The sequence below is a fragment of the Thamnophis elegans genome, chromosome 10, assembly GCF_009769535.1.
Source record: "Thamnophis elegans isolate rThaEle1 chromosome 10, rThaEle1.pri, whole genome shotgun sequence".
NCBI lineage: Eukaryota > Metazoa > Chordata > Lepidosauria > Squamata > Colubridae > Thamnophis > Thamnophis elegans.
Window position 1 is genome coordinate 3,026,975 of NC_045550.1, and position 16,997 is coordinate 3,043,971.

The 16,997-nt window shown below is 37.8% G+C and overlaps 1 long non-coding RNA gene across 1 annotated transcript in view; it reads left to right on the top strand.

Annotated features, from left to right (window-relative positions):
* Positions 1-216: 216 nt before the first annotated feature.
* LOC116514235 overlaps positions 217-16,997 on the top strand; it is a 60,622-nt gene continuing 43,841 nt past the window's right edge. Inside the window, exons 1-3 of the long non-coding RNA XR_004256079.1 lie at positions 217-302; positions 1,948-1,994; positions 15,193-15,277. This is a non-coding gene — a long non-coding RNA (uncharacterized LOC116514235). The remainder of the gene's footprint in view (positions 303-1,947; positions 1,995-15,192; positions 15,278-16,997) is intronic.

A 16,997-nucleotide genomic window follows, 5' to 3' on the forward strand; every position in this document is an offset into this window, starting at 1 on the left:
TCCTGCTAGCAAAGGACCTTATCTATCTATCTATCTATCTATCTATCTATCTATCTATCTATCTATCTATCTATCGCTCTTTCTCTCTACCTCTTTATCTATCTATCTATCTATCTATCTATCTATCTATCTATCTATCTATCTATCTATCTATCTATCGCTCTTTCTCTCTACCTCTTTATCTATCTATCTATCTATCTATCTATCTATCTATCTATCTATCTATCTATCTATCTATCTATCTATCTATCTATCTATCTATCTAATTAGCAATGTGTTTCCGAGGTGAATCGTGGTTCTGGGTAAGTCCTTCTTCATTCAGTCTCTAATGTAGTTGACCAGTCTCTTTCATAGGCATAGACTTCACTGTGTCCAGAGTTGCTTTCCCCCTTAGATAGCAACTGGTATCAGTTTTCAAATTATGCAGGGAGTATATTTGGCCCAGGAGTTTCAGCTTATGGCTTCTAAGCATGTAGCACAAGGGAAATAGCTGAGATGTTGCTGAATGTTTAGATATGAAATTAGAACATCCCATGTCTTCTCAGTACTCCCTCTAAGCTTTCACATTTAACATACCTACTGACTTTGTGGGCTCACTGCAGCAAGTCCTAAATGATGCATGAAATGAAGAATTTCTAGCTGTCTATAGAAAAAAATAATAGTGGCTTGTAGCATTCACAGCTGCGCAGCTTTTTTTTAGCTATATGGCATGATGCTGTTCAGATTAGAAGACTCACCTACATGCCTCAAAGTAATATTTAAATATTTAAAAAGTTTAAATGTATTAGCATTTAATACTTTTCCTTTACTGTTTGTCTGTTAGAAATTTCCCCATACTTTATGAAATCACACCAGGAGAAGCTTTTCCTCACCTCAACCTCTATGTTGTAATCAGAGGTGGGTTCCTACCAGTTCGCACCTATTTGGTAGAACCGGTTCGTCAAATCTACCGAACCGGTTAGAAGAGGTTCCACCAGTGGACCCGGAAAGCAGGCCACACCTACAGAAGAGGTTCCAACAGTTTTTGAAACCCACCACTGGTCCTTGGATATGATTATTCTACGCTATCATGCTCCTATTTATAAAACTCAGTGCCTCTGTGAAAGGTAAGGATGACTACTGCGTTTGTGGTGCAATCAGAACATTGCGTGTGTTGAAGTTGTTTTAACGCAAACCAAAGATGCCTTTTAAAAAAGAAGTTTACATCATATTCTTATGAATGCCAGTGTTGTGTGTGAGGTAATTTAAGGTGGTTCTGACAAGTGTCGTCGGCATCTTCATATCCGTTCAACTGGATGGCAAGCCATTCCCATTCGGTCACATGGGTGGCAAATCACTCCCACAAAGGAGGCCACACCCATAGAGTAGGTTCGAACAATTTTTGAAACTCACCACTGGTTGTAATACATGACAACTTTCTGCGAAAGACTTTAAAATGGTTATCAAGTTGGATTTTGAAACATACTTAGGTCCCAAGCACATTATTTTCTCAGCAAACATGAAAACATCAATTCCTTTAAAGCGTTGGCTATTTTTTAATTAAAATATTATTTTGAAAAATAAATCAGGTGTAGGTAGAATGGAACTGGTGCCAGCTGACTATTTACTTGTTTCACTGTAGATGAGGCCCATAGTGGTGGCCTGTTGGTGCAGGCCACGTCCACCTCGGCTCCGCAAAGGGAAACAACATCGCAACACGAAGCGTCACATGACACGATCAAGTTTGGCACCCATAGATTGTGTCAATAGTCTCTTGATTTTTAGTGAGAAAAAATACCTTTCAAGACTACGGGTGGCCTAGTATTCTAAAATTATAACAGCAAGCAGAAATGATGTTTAATTATGCCATTTTATAATTTGCCATTTACAGTGTAGAGATTTATTTTGAAGATTGTGTGATTTCTTGTTTTTTCCTGCAACTGATTTGAACTAACATTGTTTCCCTAGCAGATAAAAGCACCAAGGAAAAGTATTTTCCAAGATTCATACAGCAGGTAAATATACGTAAAATAACTTTTTCTATTGCATCAACACCCTAATCAAACAAATTTATTTCACAGAGGGAACTGTTGTGTATACCTGCAAATTCACTATATGTGCTTGTGTACTTACATAGAGGAACAAATCTCAGTTATCGTCATTGAAAGAAAAGTAATTTACCATGTAGCAGAAATCCTGAGACCCTGTTCCACTATGATAAAGTGTCTTGAGCAAGGAAAACTTCAATATTAATTAAAGGAAACATAAGATTTCCCTCAATATGATTGTGTAAGGTTACGTTCCAAAAGTGAATGACATATTTCATGTAAGTATAGCAATTATCATTTATGTGGAAAATCTTTAATAATTGCAGGTAGCAGAGGCAACAGAGATTAGGAGCACATTAACAGCAGTGCATGTCCTCTTAATTAAAAGAATGAACACAACAGAGCAATTTTTGCAACATTAATTACACCACAATTTGATTTAACCTACGTAGGCCAATCAAATACAGTTCGAAGCAACTTATCACCTGCTTGTCAGGAGAAGTAAATTGAACTCTTTATGGGGCACTGAGAGAGGTCATCAGGCCCTTCTGTTTTTTTTGTTCTTGTGCCTTCACCCACTTTTCACAAGTATTAGAAGAAAAGAGGGCAACTGTCAATCGAGGAGTGTGGCAATCATTACAGGTTTGCAGTGAAGCAGAAAAATGGTGTAATAAACAGGTCTTACTGCCTTCCATCACTCCATTCATCCTACACTTGAAGCACTTGGGCCTTCTGGCCTTACTGAGCGTTAAATCCCTATCCAGCTGTTTGACCCCATTACGAGAACATGATAGGCACCCCCGTCACATGGAATGGCTGCAACAGTCTGATGCACTGAATCTATCTTTCCGACAGGTAAACCTATGGATAATTTATTTTGATGTGGTTTCAAAGTATGTTGACAGCAGTCAGGGAGGGCCTACACCGCATGAACTCTCTGTGCGCATGAGTGTATGTTTTAAGGCTGAGCCGTTTTCATTGCTCAGGAGCGATTGTTAATGAACATGTGTCGACAAAAGAGCTTGCTAATGCTGATTGACCACTTTTAACAGGCTGCCTTTTGATATGACCTGCAGACCATAAAGCATTAATGCAGCCTCAGCATATGTGCTATTAAAATCAATATCCAATACTGCAAATCCACACTCAGACCAATCTTTCTGCCTCTGTCATCACTTCAAACCTACAAATGATCAACTTTTATCTAGGATGTTTAATAATGTTAAGGAATTCTGCAGTAGGGATGGATATCAATATTGCACCTTAAATTAATAAATGCTGTTTCTTTTGCATTTATGGGACATGGAAGGCACACCTGGATCACACATTGCAAGTAGCCATTAGGTCCTCAAATGCAATCAAACATTTCTTTTATACAGGTGGAGGTCAGTTAGTACCTGCTGCCTTAAAACTTTTTGAGGCCAAAACATTGGCACAAATTCTTTACGGGGCACAATCAGGAATCCTTGCAAAGAGGGACTCGCTAGAAACCATACAAACTAAATTCCTGCGAGCCATCTTAGCCTCACCCAATGGAACTCCAAATGCCCAGTTAAGAATTGAGACAGGCATGCCTCAAATTCAGGTAAGAGCCTGGAAGATGATGATCATTTATTGGCTTAAAATGCATTTCTTTCCAGAGGGACTGTCCCCACTAGTGTTGACTGACAATTTCCTTTCCCCCTGGAAACAGGCAATTGATCACAAGCTGGGCTCTTATGGGCTCTCACCATTATTCTTAATGTCTCTAGGCTTTGAGCAAGCAAAGCAAGTAGTAATCAATAGAATGAGGGACATGGAGTTCCAAGAAGAACTAAATAGGTTGCCTCTCCACAGTAGGGACAGAATCAAACAGGGTGAGTGGGAATCGGCAAGATATCTAAATGACCTGATCTCCCCAAAACAAAGAATAGCTTTCTTCAGAGCCAGATTTAACATTCAGATTTTTGCGTTTATGGGATCATTTGGAACCACATTACCACATTAAAGCACTTATTTGGAGGCAAAAAAATGTTTGAAGGTGCTGCGGTCTCTTCTGAGGAACTAAATTGTATAAAATACAATAAAGTGGTCATTTCTCATAAGGTCTTTGATGCAATATTTAAAGGGTTGCCGCGTGACCCACCCACTCCGATATATGCTTTGCTCCATCATATGTAAAAAGAGCCTTTTGGACACAAATATAGTGGTTGGTCTGAAACCGAATGACTTCCAAGTCACCCTCTTGATTGCAGTATGACCGTACCTTTACGTGTGCCATTTAAACCTACGGAATCCAATCAGTGTGTCAGTTAAATTGCTTCTCATCTGTCGAGATTAAGCATTCAACTATTACCTCAGATTTAGTAGAAGTCTTAGATACTGGCACATTTCACTGGAGCCATTAGTAACACCTGGAATCATTCACATTAGTTTAAGATCTGGCACCATAAATTTCCAGCCATTAATGATTATTCTGACTTCTCAGGATAAATGGCTTAACGTTTTTGATAATGAAAATATACATTCTGCAGTAGTTCTTTCTTAAACCCACATTACCTTTGTAATGTACTTCATGGCTGATAGTAACCAGACTGTGTCATAACTCTTGCAGAAGATTTTTAGGGTGCTGTAAAGCATTTAAGGTATGTTGTGCTATTAATTTCCTGATATTTGATGAGATAACTTGTTGTCTTGTTTTTAATTCCAAAATGCAATGAAGTCTATTGATCGTGTAACATATAATTGGAGCTATCAGAAAAGACGCCTTTACAAAAATGCAAAAAACGAACCAAAAACTGTTATTCCTTGTGATTGAGAGAATTTATTTTCCTATCATGACAGTCTCAGCAACAAATTTCTTTGAATATTATCAAAATAACAGGGGGGGGGGAATCATTGCAAGAGCGGTGTGTGTCAGATTAGTTATAGCTGAGAGAGATTATTTAAATATCTCAAATAAATCTTTTCATTCTCAGCACATTCATCTCTTTTAAGTGCTCATTAAGGAAGGGTGTGACAGTTCTGGAAAATGAAACATTAATTCTTTTTCTCTGAAGCTTGAGTCAAACATTCCCAAGGGCAGCTACAATATAGGTGTATTGCAGGACGAGAAGAGTTTATAGGCCTCTTCTGCATCTCATTCCAAAAAAACAGAAAGACAATATTTCCGGATGCCACTGTTCTTCTTGATCATACTCCCATGACGTATTTAAGGCTGAAGAAAACATATATCAGTTTGTGTAAGCTCACAATGACACTTAGCTGTGCTTTAATTCGTTTGCAATCATTCTTCTTGCAATGTTCTAGATTAAGTCTAGCTGAGACAATCACCAACCCAAAAGAAAGATCTGATTCTCTGCTTTTTTCCCCCCCTCAAAAGGCAGAGAAAGAATTGTTACACCAAGCACATCAAAAAGAATATTATATTGTGACATTGTTAAAATGTCTTGGGATTTATTTTGAAAGATGTTAGTTGCTTTGACTAACAATAAGAGCCGAGGTGGCGCAGTGGTTAAATGCAGCACTGCAGGCTACTTCAGCTGATTGCAGTTCTGCAGTTCGGCTGTTCAAATCTCACCGGCTCAGGGTTGACTCAGCCTTCCATCCTTCCGAGGTGGGTAAAATGAGGACCCGGATTGTTGTTGGGGGCGATATGCTGACTCTGTAAACCGCTTAGAGAGGGCTGAAAGCCCTATGAAGCAGTATATAAGTCTAACTGCTATTGCTATTGCTAATAACTGATCAACTCTTCCACAATCATTTTTTGTATTGCTGCTCATTAATAATAATTTTGGGCCGAACAACCATACATCTTGCTTTGTTTGGGGTTCAGTTATTTTGGTTTATGCCATCTTTTCATTTGGAAAGCTTCATAAATTATAGGTTCTCTTCATTATTTGAATTATGTCACCGTAGTAACTCAGGGATGAAACTAAGGCATATAATAATATAAGGAGTTAAAGGTTTCTATGTTCCCATAACAAATTGTGTGTCCTGTTCCCAAATAATTCCTTTGCACAAACTATTGCTTTTTCCAGGTTTGGGATCAGGGAAAAGGGGAGGAAAAATTCTTACCTATGCTTGGATTTTTCTTAGTGATATACTCAACAGTAAATTCCTCCCTCCCAATGTTTAAACAATATCGTATTTTTTTTGTCTTTTATATCCATAGCTATGAAAAGCCTTTGATTTTTCCTTCATTAACCCTACTGAGCTTGATGTGGCTAAATGACAAAATTTTTGGGATTCCTCCTTCTTGTGGTCCTCAGAGGTTGACAGATCTTATTTGAAAGACTTATAGCTGCATGCTATTGGTGTACACTGAAATGTATAAAATATGTTTTTGATGAACCGAGGTTCAAGGTTCATTTTATTTATATGACGCCCTATTCCCAGCGGGACTCAGGGCGGTGCACAAACCCAAGGAGGGGAAGGGAAACACAAAAACTACAACAAAAAATACAGGGCATTTAAAACAACCAACAGCCACACAATTCGAGAGGGGAAGGGAACTCATCGACCCCAGGCCTGCCGACACAGCCAGGTTTTAATGGCTTTTCGGAAGGCCTGGAGAGAGGTGAGGGTCCGAATCTCTGCGGGGAGTTCGTTCCAAAGGGCTGGAGCCGCCACAGAGAAGGCCCTCCCCCCGATAGTGGCCAGATGACAATGGCTAATAGACGGAACCCGGAAGAGGCCTAATCTGTGTGGTCTAATGGGTCTTTGGGAGGTAATTGGCAGCAGGCGGTCTCTCAAGTACCCAGGTCCAATATCATGAAGGGCTTTATAAGTGACGACTAGCACCTTGAAGCGTATCCGGAGACCAATCGGTAACCAGTGCAGCTCGCGGAGGATAGGTGTAAGGTGGGTGTACCGAGGTGCACCCACAATCGCTCACGCGGCTGCATTCTGGACGAGCTGAAGTCAACCGTCATTTAGATTTCAACATTTTAGTTGAAATAATATGAAAATGGTTATATAAATAAACTCCAAGATAAAAATGCTTAAGAATACTGTGGTCAACACCTTTGCTGTAACTACTAGAGGGCATTTCTCTTATAACAGAGACAAATGTTTTTTTGGGGGGGAACCGCAACATATTTTAAATATACTTTATGAAATATACCAGAAACAGATGGTATGTCATTGTCATTTTGTTACTATGATAAGTGGAAATGTTTGATTGTCATAGGCTGCCTTCACCTTTCCTAGTGCTTCTCAGCATGTGGCAGCCTGAATATTAAACAATATAATTACTGAATGATAGAAGGTCTAAACATTCACACCTGATTATTTTTTTATCCTAGATTTTGAAAAACTTGTTTATGGAAGCATCTAAAAATTATGTGGATTTGTAGAGCAAGGTGACATTTTTGATAAGAGTAATGTAAAACCTGTTTTTTTCTAAATAATTTAGTTATTATAATAGTACACATTGCAACAAAAATATATAAACCCACTATCTGCATATCATAAGTATATTAATAGTCTTGAAGAATTTTCTCATGTATTTGATTTTGCTTTCTTCTGTTGCCAATTAATTATTCTTTCCTACTATTCACCCCAATTTAGATGTAGACAAAAGATTGTTTGGGGGCATGCTATGTTAATAAGGGAACTGAAGAAGACTATAAGGTCATTTCAATCTAGATTTGATTAGAGCCTGATTTTCTTTATATTGCAGTTCATTTCTGCTACAGTGCAAATCCATTTTTAATGCTAATCAAACAAGAAGTAATAATAATATCTTTTCTTTGGGATATATTGCATCATTTGACCTAAATGCTTCTATAAAAAGGGAAGTGACATAAAGCACCCTTCAGAAATGGAAATAAAATAATAATTCAGTCATATGGAGATAGTTGCAATAACACAGATATTTTTTTTAAAAAAAAATCCAATAATTTGTGATACATTAATATGAATTAATGTACAATTAATCAATCTGCAACCACTCCTTGACATTAATCTATAATTACTCTTATTGAAAATAATGTGACTTACTTTGCAATAAATACATAAAAGACTATACAGATGTATAAATATGCATATGATTGCTGTCTAACCAGAAGGATGTCCACAAAATTCACTTTTCAGTAGAAATGTCTAGATTCTTGGGGTTGAAAACTTGACCAAACATGTAGGATTTTTAACTTCAAAACTACTTCATCTCTGAATCATGTGTTATAGAAAAGAGATCTAATCGCAAAAAGATATTGCCTTAATTTTATGAACATGACTCATTCACACATCTGGCAATAACTGTAGATTTCTGGATCCTGGATTTGTTAAATAATTTATAGAAAGTGATTATAGGAGCCGAGGTGGCGCAGTGGTTAGGGTGCAGTACTGCAGGCCACTTCAACTGACTGTTATCTGCAGTTCAGCAGTTCAAATCTCACCGGCTCAGGGTTGACTCAGCCTTCCATCCTTCCGAGGTGGGTAAAATGAGGACCCGGATTGTTGTTGGGGGCGATATGCTGACTCTGTAAACCGCTTAGAGAGGGCTGAAAGCCCTATGAAGCGGTATATAAGTCTAACTGCTATTGCTATTGCTATATTGGATTAATTGCCAGTGCTATAATTCAAATGGAAAGCTTCAGTTGTGTCTTGTCCACAAGGCAGGAAAGTGCTGAGAAATGAGAGCCATGGTAATCAAAGAGAAGCTACCAAAATAGCCAGCATTCTCTGTGGGTCACAGAATGGAGAAGGCAATATCAAGTTCATCATGCCAAGGACATAATTTTCCAAGTGAGAAAACAAAAACACAGAGAGTTAATATTATGCATCACTAAGGATGACACCAGTAACCACTTGAGTGTCTTGTCAGAATAGCAATAGCAATAGCAATAGCAGTTAGACTTATATACCGCTTCATAGGGCTTTCAGCCCTCTCTAAGCGGTTTACAGAGTCAGCATAATGGTAACAACCCATTTCATCCTATTTTGTCACTTGACCATGATAAAAAAAAACTTCATTGATACTTAACTCATTCAATTCCATGAAACCAGTTATGCAATCCATGGGTCAAATATTCATTTCATCGATAATCTCTAAAGGGAGAATTAGGACATGTACTTTGGAACCTGTAGTGTGTAGCCTGGAAACATGTACTGTTGAACTCACTGGATTCACTCCTGAGTTAGCAAATGTGGCATTGCACAGGTAGGAGTTCTTTTTCTTCCAATAAGCTTCATTTCACTGAATATGTTCTAGTTCCTGTATTATCCCACTTATTCCTGTGGCATCCAGCAGGTGATCGTTTTCCAACTGATTGCTATTATTTGTTGGCAAGGAATAAGTAATTATTTATCTCACAGAGCGCTTGGTGAAGCACAGAAATAGCACAAAAAGCACTCATAATGCTAAATTTATAGGAGTCAGGAAAAGCTAATGGTATGGTTTTAAACCAATTGTATATATCTCATTATCGCAGAAGGGGAAAAAAAAGCTAGCATTAATTTCACCTTCCATGTGCATTATGTAGACATGTTCATTTTGATTTTGATCTATTTTTGTGATTTACCCTGGGTATGCTATGTTGTAGAATGCTGGTCACTGCCTGCAAAGTTTGGAAAAGTATGCATTTCATTGTTTTAGTATATTATCTTTTTGCATGTATATTTAGGTACATAGCAAAACCAATAGCAGTTAGACTTATATACCGCTTCATAGGACTTTCAGCCCTCTCTAAGCGGTTTACAGAGTCAGCATATTGCCCCCAACAACAATCCGGGTCCTCATTTTACCCACCTCGGAAGGATGGAAGGCTGAGTCAACCCTGAGCCGGTGAGATTAGAACCGCTGAACTGCTGAACTAGCAGTCAGCTGAAGTGGCCTTCAGTACTGTACTCTACCCACTGCGCCACCTCGGCTCTTCTAGGAATATGAACATCTAGGAAGTTCATATAGATTAACTTTCGATTAAAACATAAAATGATCGAATTAATTACCATATCTTATTGTACAAGTTTCCATACTTTAATACAATATTATTGTTGTATTGCTTATTTTGCTAATTGGTTTCATACATTGATTGTGAATTCCTAAGGTATGCAAATGCAAAAAAAGTTATCAACCTTTTTCACAGCACTTGTATTTTAAATCCTCTTTTTTATGTTAAAAGTCAAAAACACAAAAGATTTCCCTTATATAGAAACTGTTCACATTACTTAATACTTTGTTGTCTTTTCCAGTTGTGATATTATTACTGTCATCAAGTGATCAGTGACCCAGATCTTTTTTCCAGATGAATTATACTATAAACAGTGGTGGGATTCTTTTTTTTTTATTTCCGGTTCTGTGGGTGTGGCTTGGTGGGCATGTGTTTTCTATGGGATATGGATCATGTGACTAGGTGGGCATGGCCAACTTGATTGGTCTCACACTTAGGAAATTTCTCCTTAGTCCAACTCACAATAAAATAGCACAATAAAATCGCACTGTTCCAATATTTAGAATAGAATAACAGAGTTGGAAGGCACCTTGGAGGTCTTCTAGTCCAATCCCCTGCTTAGGCAGGAAACCCTACACCATTTCAGATAAATGGTTGCTCTATTTCTTCTTAGAAACTTCCAGTTTTGGAGTATTTACAACTTCTGGAAGAAAGTTGTTCCACTGATTAATTGTTCTGTCAGAGATTTGAGGGAGTCAAATCTATTTTCCAAAGCACCAAAAGGCACATGAAGAAACCATGGATGTAAACTAACCAACGGGGAGACAGAAGGGACAAAATACCGTCCGTTTTCCCCGTGCTCAGAAAAGCAACTTCGAGAAGGTCCTTTGCTAGCAGGCAGGTTCTAGGATGCCTGCCGCCACCAAAGGACCTTCCCAAAGTTGCTTTTCTGAACAACGGGGAGACAGAAGGGACAAAATACTATCCAGCCGGGAGAGGTATATAGGGCCGGGAGCGGGACAGGCTTACTTCCAGGTACGGTCACCAACCAGTTCGTGAGAACTGGTGGGGACCAGCAGCAACCCATCCCTGATATATAGTGTGTGTGTGTGTGTGTGTGTTTTGTGTGTGTGTATTTCTTCACATATAGATATAGACATATTATTCAGCAGGATTTGATTAAAAAGCCAAGCTGGGAGCAATGATAGCTTGAGCTAAACTCTGCTTAACAATAGGTAAAGCTTTAGTAGTACTGTTGCAGTTCCCATCTTTATCTTTTTTTAACCATACCTTGTGGATATATGTGATTATGGATTAATGGAGTATTTTGTATAATATAATTCCGTTTCAAGATACAGTAACTATCTATTCCATCATATCCTTTATAATATAAAAAAAGTATGTTTAATATATTTAGTATATGTCAGCTTTGGCAGCATCAAGTTCTAGGGAAAAGCAGATGTGTGCATATAGTACATGTTTTAGCAACTGCAACTATCTACTGTAGTTGTCCTTATCTTGGTTGTGAATTTGGAAGAGTTAGCTGGGAAACTTTAAGGATATAGTAAATCTACAGACTAGTTTGGGAACAACATTTCTGAAGAAGAGAATTGCAAGCACTCCTGTAACTGCAGGCAAGGAAACTCCCGTATGAACATGCTTACAAAATCAGCAGGAATTGATTTTGGTTTCATTCATAGGACATTTACTTTTTTTATGGAATAAGCAAATGTGTTACTGTTTGCTATGAGACGGGAACAATGCAGACCATTTTTTCCCCTCCTGCTAAACTTTTTCTTTCTGCAATTATCTGAAAGTGTTTTGAGAATAGACTTGAGATGTCAGTGAAACCAGCAAGTAATGAACTATGAAAAACTAAGGTGTCTTACAGATGTGTGGGAATGATCTTAGGAGATAGGACTTTCATTTCTGAAAGATTCTGTTAATGTAACTTTACAATAAGGAAAGTGATCAATGTTCTTTCTTGACTGGACTATCTCACTTGAAAGACTGAAACTGTTTCTCCTCTCCTTTCCTTTTAGTTTCCAGAAAACCAGAGAATGTTTAATGCTATCTCCCAACCCTTCTACTTGCCAGTTCTTCCATCTGAGACATTCCCACCTGTCTACCAAGGTCATTCTTAAATGCATTAGAGTTCCCATAGAGCCGAGGTGGCGCAGTGGTTAGGGTGCAGTACTGCAGGCCACTTCAGCTGACTGTTATCTGCAGTTCAGCGGTTCTAATCTCACCGACTCAAGGTTGACTCAGCCTTCCTTCCTTCCGAGGTGGGTGAAATGAGGACCCAGACTGTGGGGGCGATATGCTGACTCTGTAAACCGCTTAGAGAGGGCTGAAAGCCCTATGAAGCGGTATATAAGTCTAACTGCTATTGCTATTGCTATATTGGTTTTCATCACAAAAAATTAATTGCAAAAATCCTCTGTGAAGAAGTGGATAGTGAATTTTCATTTCCTGCCCTTTACGTAATTCACTATCCTGGATGTATAGTGTTTTTATTAGTTTTTTTTTTAAAAAAAAAACAAAAGCCTGATTTGTGAAAGGATATATGACTGTGTTTGAATCAATGTTCTATTGGTTTTCTTTTTATATATATAGGATTGATTTAACATGATCTACGGTACCTTGCCAGGCAGGAAGCTGTAAAGTGAGCAGGGGACGAAATTAGCCCTCATATTTGAAATAAGCATATATGATAAGAAATATTATTTAAGCAGTGTTAGATAGAAGATTTAAAACATGATATTTTCCCACTGAATCAATGATATGTACAAATACTTAAATTTGCCTGAGTTGGGTCCTTAAGAGTTTCTTGGAATTATATCCTAGAATAATATAAATTTATGGAAAACTTTCATTTAAAACCACATTTTCTTAACATTATATTTCAATTTCTATTATGCTTAATAAGCATCTCAAAAGTCAAGGAGAATAATATGTGTGGGTCTACCCACACGTTTTCTTTCTCACACTGCAGTTTTTACTGGCCGAAGTTCAAAACTGAATTTTGGCAGAATAATGATGCGCTAATAAAATGTTTCTATAATTATCAGCTCATAGTTTAAATGAAAAATATGAGCTGAACATAAATAACGTGGAAAAAAAATACAGAAAAAAAAGTATATTGGAAAGAATGTCCAGTAAAATAGCCACCATATAATGTACATTATCCATCCCAACTTTCCTCTGTGAAATCGAGAGATCCAATTTTAAAAAGAATATAAAAGGTATTCATCTAGAACAAATTCTGGAATATTAAATGTCTGTTTAATGAGGAGTGTGTGACATGAAGTTCAGAATAACAGATGTAAAAAAAGATATTGACTCTGATCCAAGAAAGCTGGCTTTGGATAGAAGCATACATCCCCATGCTCATCCAAACTCATTTCATGGGGCCCAAATGGCATCACAATGTGGCTGGCATATTTTTGCATATGGGTATCTTCGTTGGCTGCGTGCATAGAATGGTTCATCAGTACTCAGAGTTCCTTTGCTGGATAAATCAGTGATGCTTATGTTATATAGATTAAATTGTTTTATTTACAAGAATGTTTATAGAAATAAATCACTTTCAACAAGCTTTATATGCAACTATAGTATGAGGCCATCATAGCCCTTTTGTTAGATTTCCCATTAATCTTCCAGTTTGAGAAAACAAGTTTTTCAATAAAGGTTTACAGCTAACGTCTTTAATCTTATATATAATGCTAAAGAGGCACTGATCGTACTTGAGAGACCGCCTGCTGCCAATTACCTCCAATAGACCGATTAGATCCCACAGATTAGGCCTCCTCCAAATTCCATCCGCCGGCCAATGCCGACTGGCGACTACCCGGAGGAGAGCCTTCTCTGTGGCTGCTCCGACCCTCTGGAACGAGCTCCCCGTGGAGATTCGAACCCTCACCACCGTCCGGGCCTTCCGCAAAGCCCTTAAAACCTGGCTGTTCCGACAGGCCTGGGGCTAAAGAGCTGTTGCCCCCCGCCTCGAATGGTATGACTGTTGTGTGTTTTTAAATTATGTATTGTTATGTTTCGTCTTTTTTATTTCCTGTCTGTACCCCCCTTCCCTGATTTGAATTGTGAGCCGCCCCGAGTCCCCTTCGGGGAAAAGGGCGGCATATAAATGTAATAAAATCCAATCCAATGATCCCAAGATTAGCTATTTATTTATTTTTTATTTATATTTCTTTTATATTATGCTTTTAAGTCTCTGTAAGCTACCTTTAGTTGCCATCTTCAAGTAGGTGGCAATATAAATTTTCTAAATAAGATAAAAAAAATAATAATAACCTGGATGATTTTAAGCAGACAGGGAGGGCTTGAATCAATCCATACATCTGTCTCACCGTCTTGAGATCTAAAAGTTGGAAGGATCTATAACAACCTGACAAGATTGCCAAGGTTCCCTACACCAACTTTGGAATTTAAGTCAAGAGTGATTCAATTGACTTTGTCAATTGTCAAAGAATGATGTTCATTGCTATGAATGATGCTCTGATTGTTCCAATCTGTTTGCAAGATTGCAAATGGTGAGAAAGTACCCTGATTCCATAACATAACTGTGTTATATGGTTGTTGAAGACTGAAAAGGTTATTTGGTTTTCCTGTGAAAGTCAGGCTTTATCCATTGGTTGGAAAATGTACTGAAAACATTCCTAATGGTTCTTGGCTCCCCTGCTGTAGATCTATCATATACAGTCTTTTTTCTTCTCCTTTCAGGCCTCTCCCTTATTTCCTTCCTTTTACTCTTCTTTCAAGCCACAAACCAATCAATAGCACTGAAGTATAACAAAGGGCCCAACCGAGGATATGTGAACAGTTACAGGTTTCCAATTGCATTGGAAAACATGCTGATTTCCAAACTGCACAAGGATAATCCAACACTTCCAATTCTGCTTCATGCCAAGAAACGGATCCAAAAAACTCCAGATGTCTTGAGTGTTTTATTACATACAGTGCTGAGCAGCTAAATGATTTGTACTCCCTGAGCCAAGAACTTTGGAAAATTGCAGACATGTGCATAGCAGCAAAGTTATCCATGCTGCATCTTCAGGGCTGGCCAAAATAAACTGTTGATTTAACAGCTTTACTTTAATTGGTGTTAGAAACAAATAGTCGTGCTGAACCATTCTAACTAATTTCAAGACTTCCTGCAACTGTTCACATAATGTCACATAAAGAGCTGCAGGACCAATTTAATTTTTAAAAAGGCCAGTCTAGGCAAGCACTGATCAGAAGGGCCTAAAATAATACCATAATAACATTTCTTTTAGCTTGTTTTCAATCGTGTTTATCCAGTGTGGCAGAAATGAAGGTCACTCTCAACATGGTTCCAGAAGACCACTTGGCTAACTATATGTGAGTGGAAGTTCTTATAATTTATCTTATGAAATGGAGATAATTTCTTCTTCCTCTTCCTCTTTTTCCTCCTGCTCCTCCTCCTCCTCTTCTTCTTATTTCTCCTCCTTCTTTTATGCAAAAGTCTTTTCAATAAAGTTAGTTTCACTCTTTAATATAGGGATCTTGGCAAGTTGGCATCCACAATCATACATTCAAAGCCCTTGTCCCCTTTTTATGAATAGCTTTGTTTATCACTTATGGAGCAATTTTTTGGATTGTAGCTTCACATAAATCTGTAATATTTCAAAATCTATCCAAAGATTTGAGATTCTTCCAGATATAATACACACCCATAATTTATATTATGAAAGTATTAAGAAAGTAGGATGTTACTTTAATTTTTCACTGATTTCAATATTTTCTACATTGGTTGACACTTTGACACCTTAGCAGCCTCCTTGGCTGTACTTAGAAAGAAAGGACTGAATCTGATCCATTACTTGCATTCTCTGATAGATCTCTGTCCTTCCTAACTTCCACCATCATTGAAGGAATATCTGTCACTTTTTTCTATCATTACATCAATATTTATATGATTAAAAAAATAGTACAATTAGAGACATACAGGTTTTATTGATCATATTCACTATGCTTAGTCAAACAACTTCCTGACATGTTTGAATTGGTTGATCTCTTCTGTTTGCATTTGTGGGATTTTGATTTCTGGCTAAATTAGCTTCAAGGTGTGTGTTTGTGTGTGTGTGTGTATGTTGTATATTGTATATTGTAGTATATTGTAGTATATTGTAGTATATTGTAGTATATTGTAGTATATTGTAGTATATTGTATATTGTATATTGTATGTTGTATGTTGTATGTTGTGCGTTGTGTGTTGTGCGTTGTATATTGCATGTTGCGTGTTGTGTGTTGTGTGTTGTGTGTTGTGTGTTGTGTGTTGTGTATGTATGTATGTATGTGTATACACATGCACATAAACACATGAGTGTTTATCTTATATGTGTATGTTTGTGTGTATACACACACATACTCACTCACTCACTCGACGCCTCTTCACCCAACGTGGGTATAGGCGACTTCCATGGAAATTTATGGTGATCCATGGAAGCTGTTTCGGCTGGATATACCCAAGGGGACGCCAGTCCCAAGGGTCACACACACATATACATACATACATACATACATACATACATACATACATACATACATATTTGTAGATTTTCACGTGTGTAGGTATGGTGGTCTTGTTGTATTCGGGTCTTCTCCTGTGAAAGATTGAGATTGTCTTGGCAATGTTTTGGCGAGGTCTCACTCGCCATCTTCATGCTGGTGTTTTCGGCTTAAAGTGTGATCAGAGCTGCCGTCTTTCTATAAATCTTGGTGGTGTGTGTGTGTGTGTGTGTGTGTGGAGCGCTGGCGTTATTTCAGTAAGTGGATTGATTGGTTGTGTGGCTGTATCATGATTGGTAGATTGGGATATGAGATAAAGAACTTATATTCAGTTCCCAAACCACTTTTTGTCATTTCTAGTTTCCTTCCAATTATACCATCAGTTTTGTTACATGATTGTTGAAAATCAGTAATATGTTTTTCCATCATTTAAAATCATTGACCCAGGAAAAAGAGAGAGAGAGAGAGAGAGAGAGACAGAGAGAGAGAGAGACAGAGAGAGACAGAAAGAGAGAGACAGAGACAGAGACAGAATGAGAGAGAGAGAGA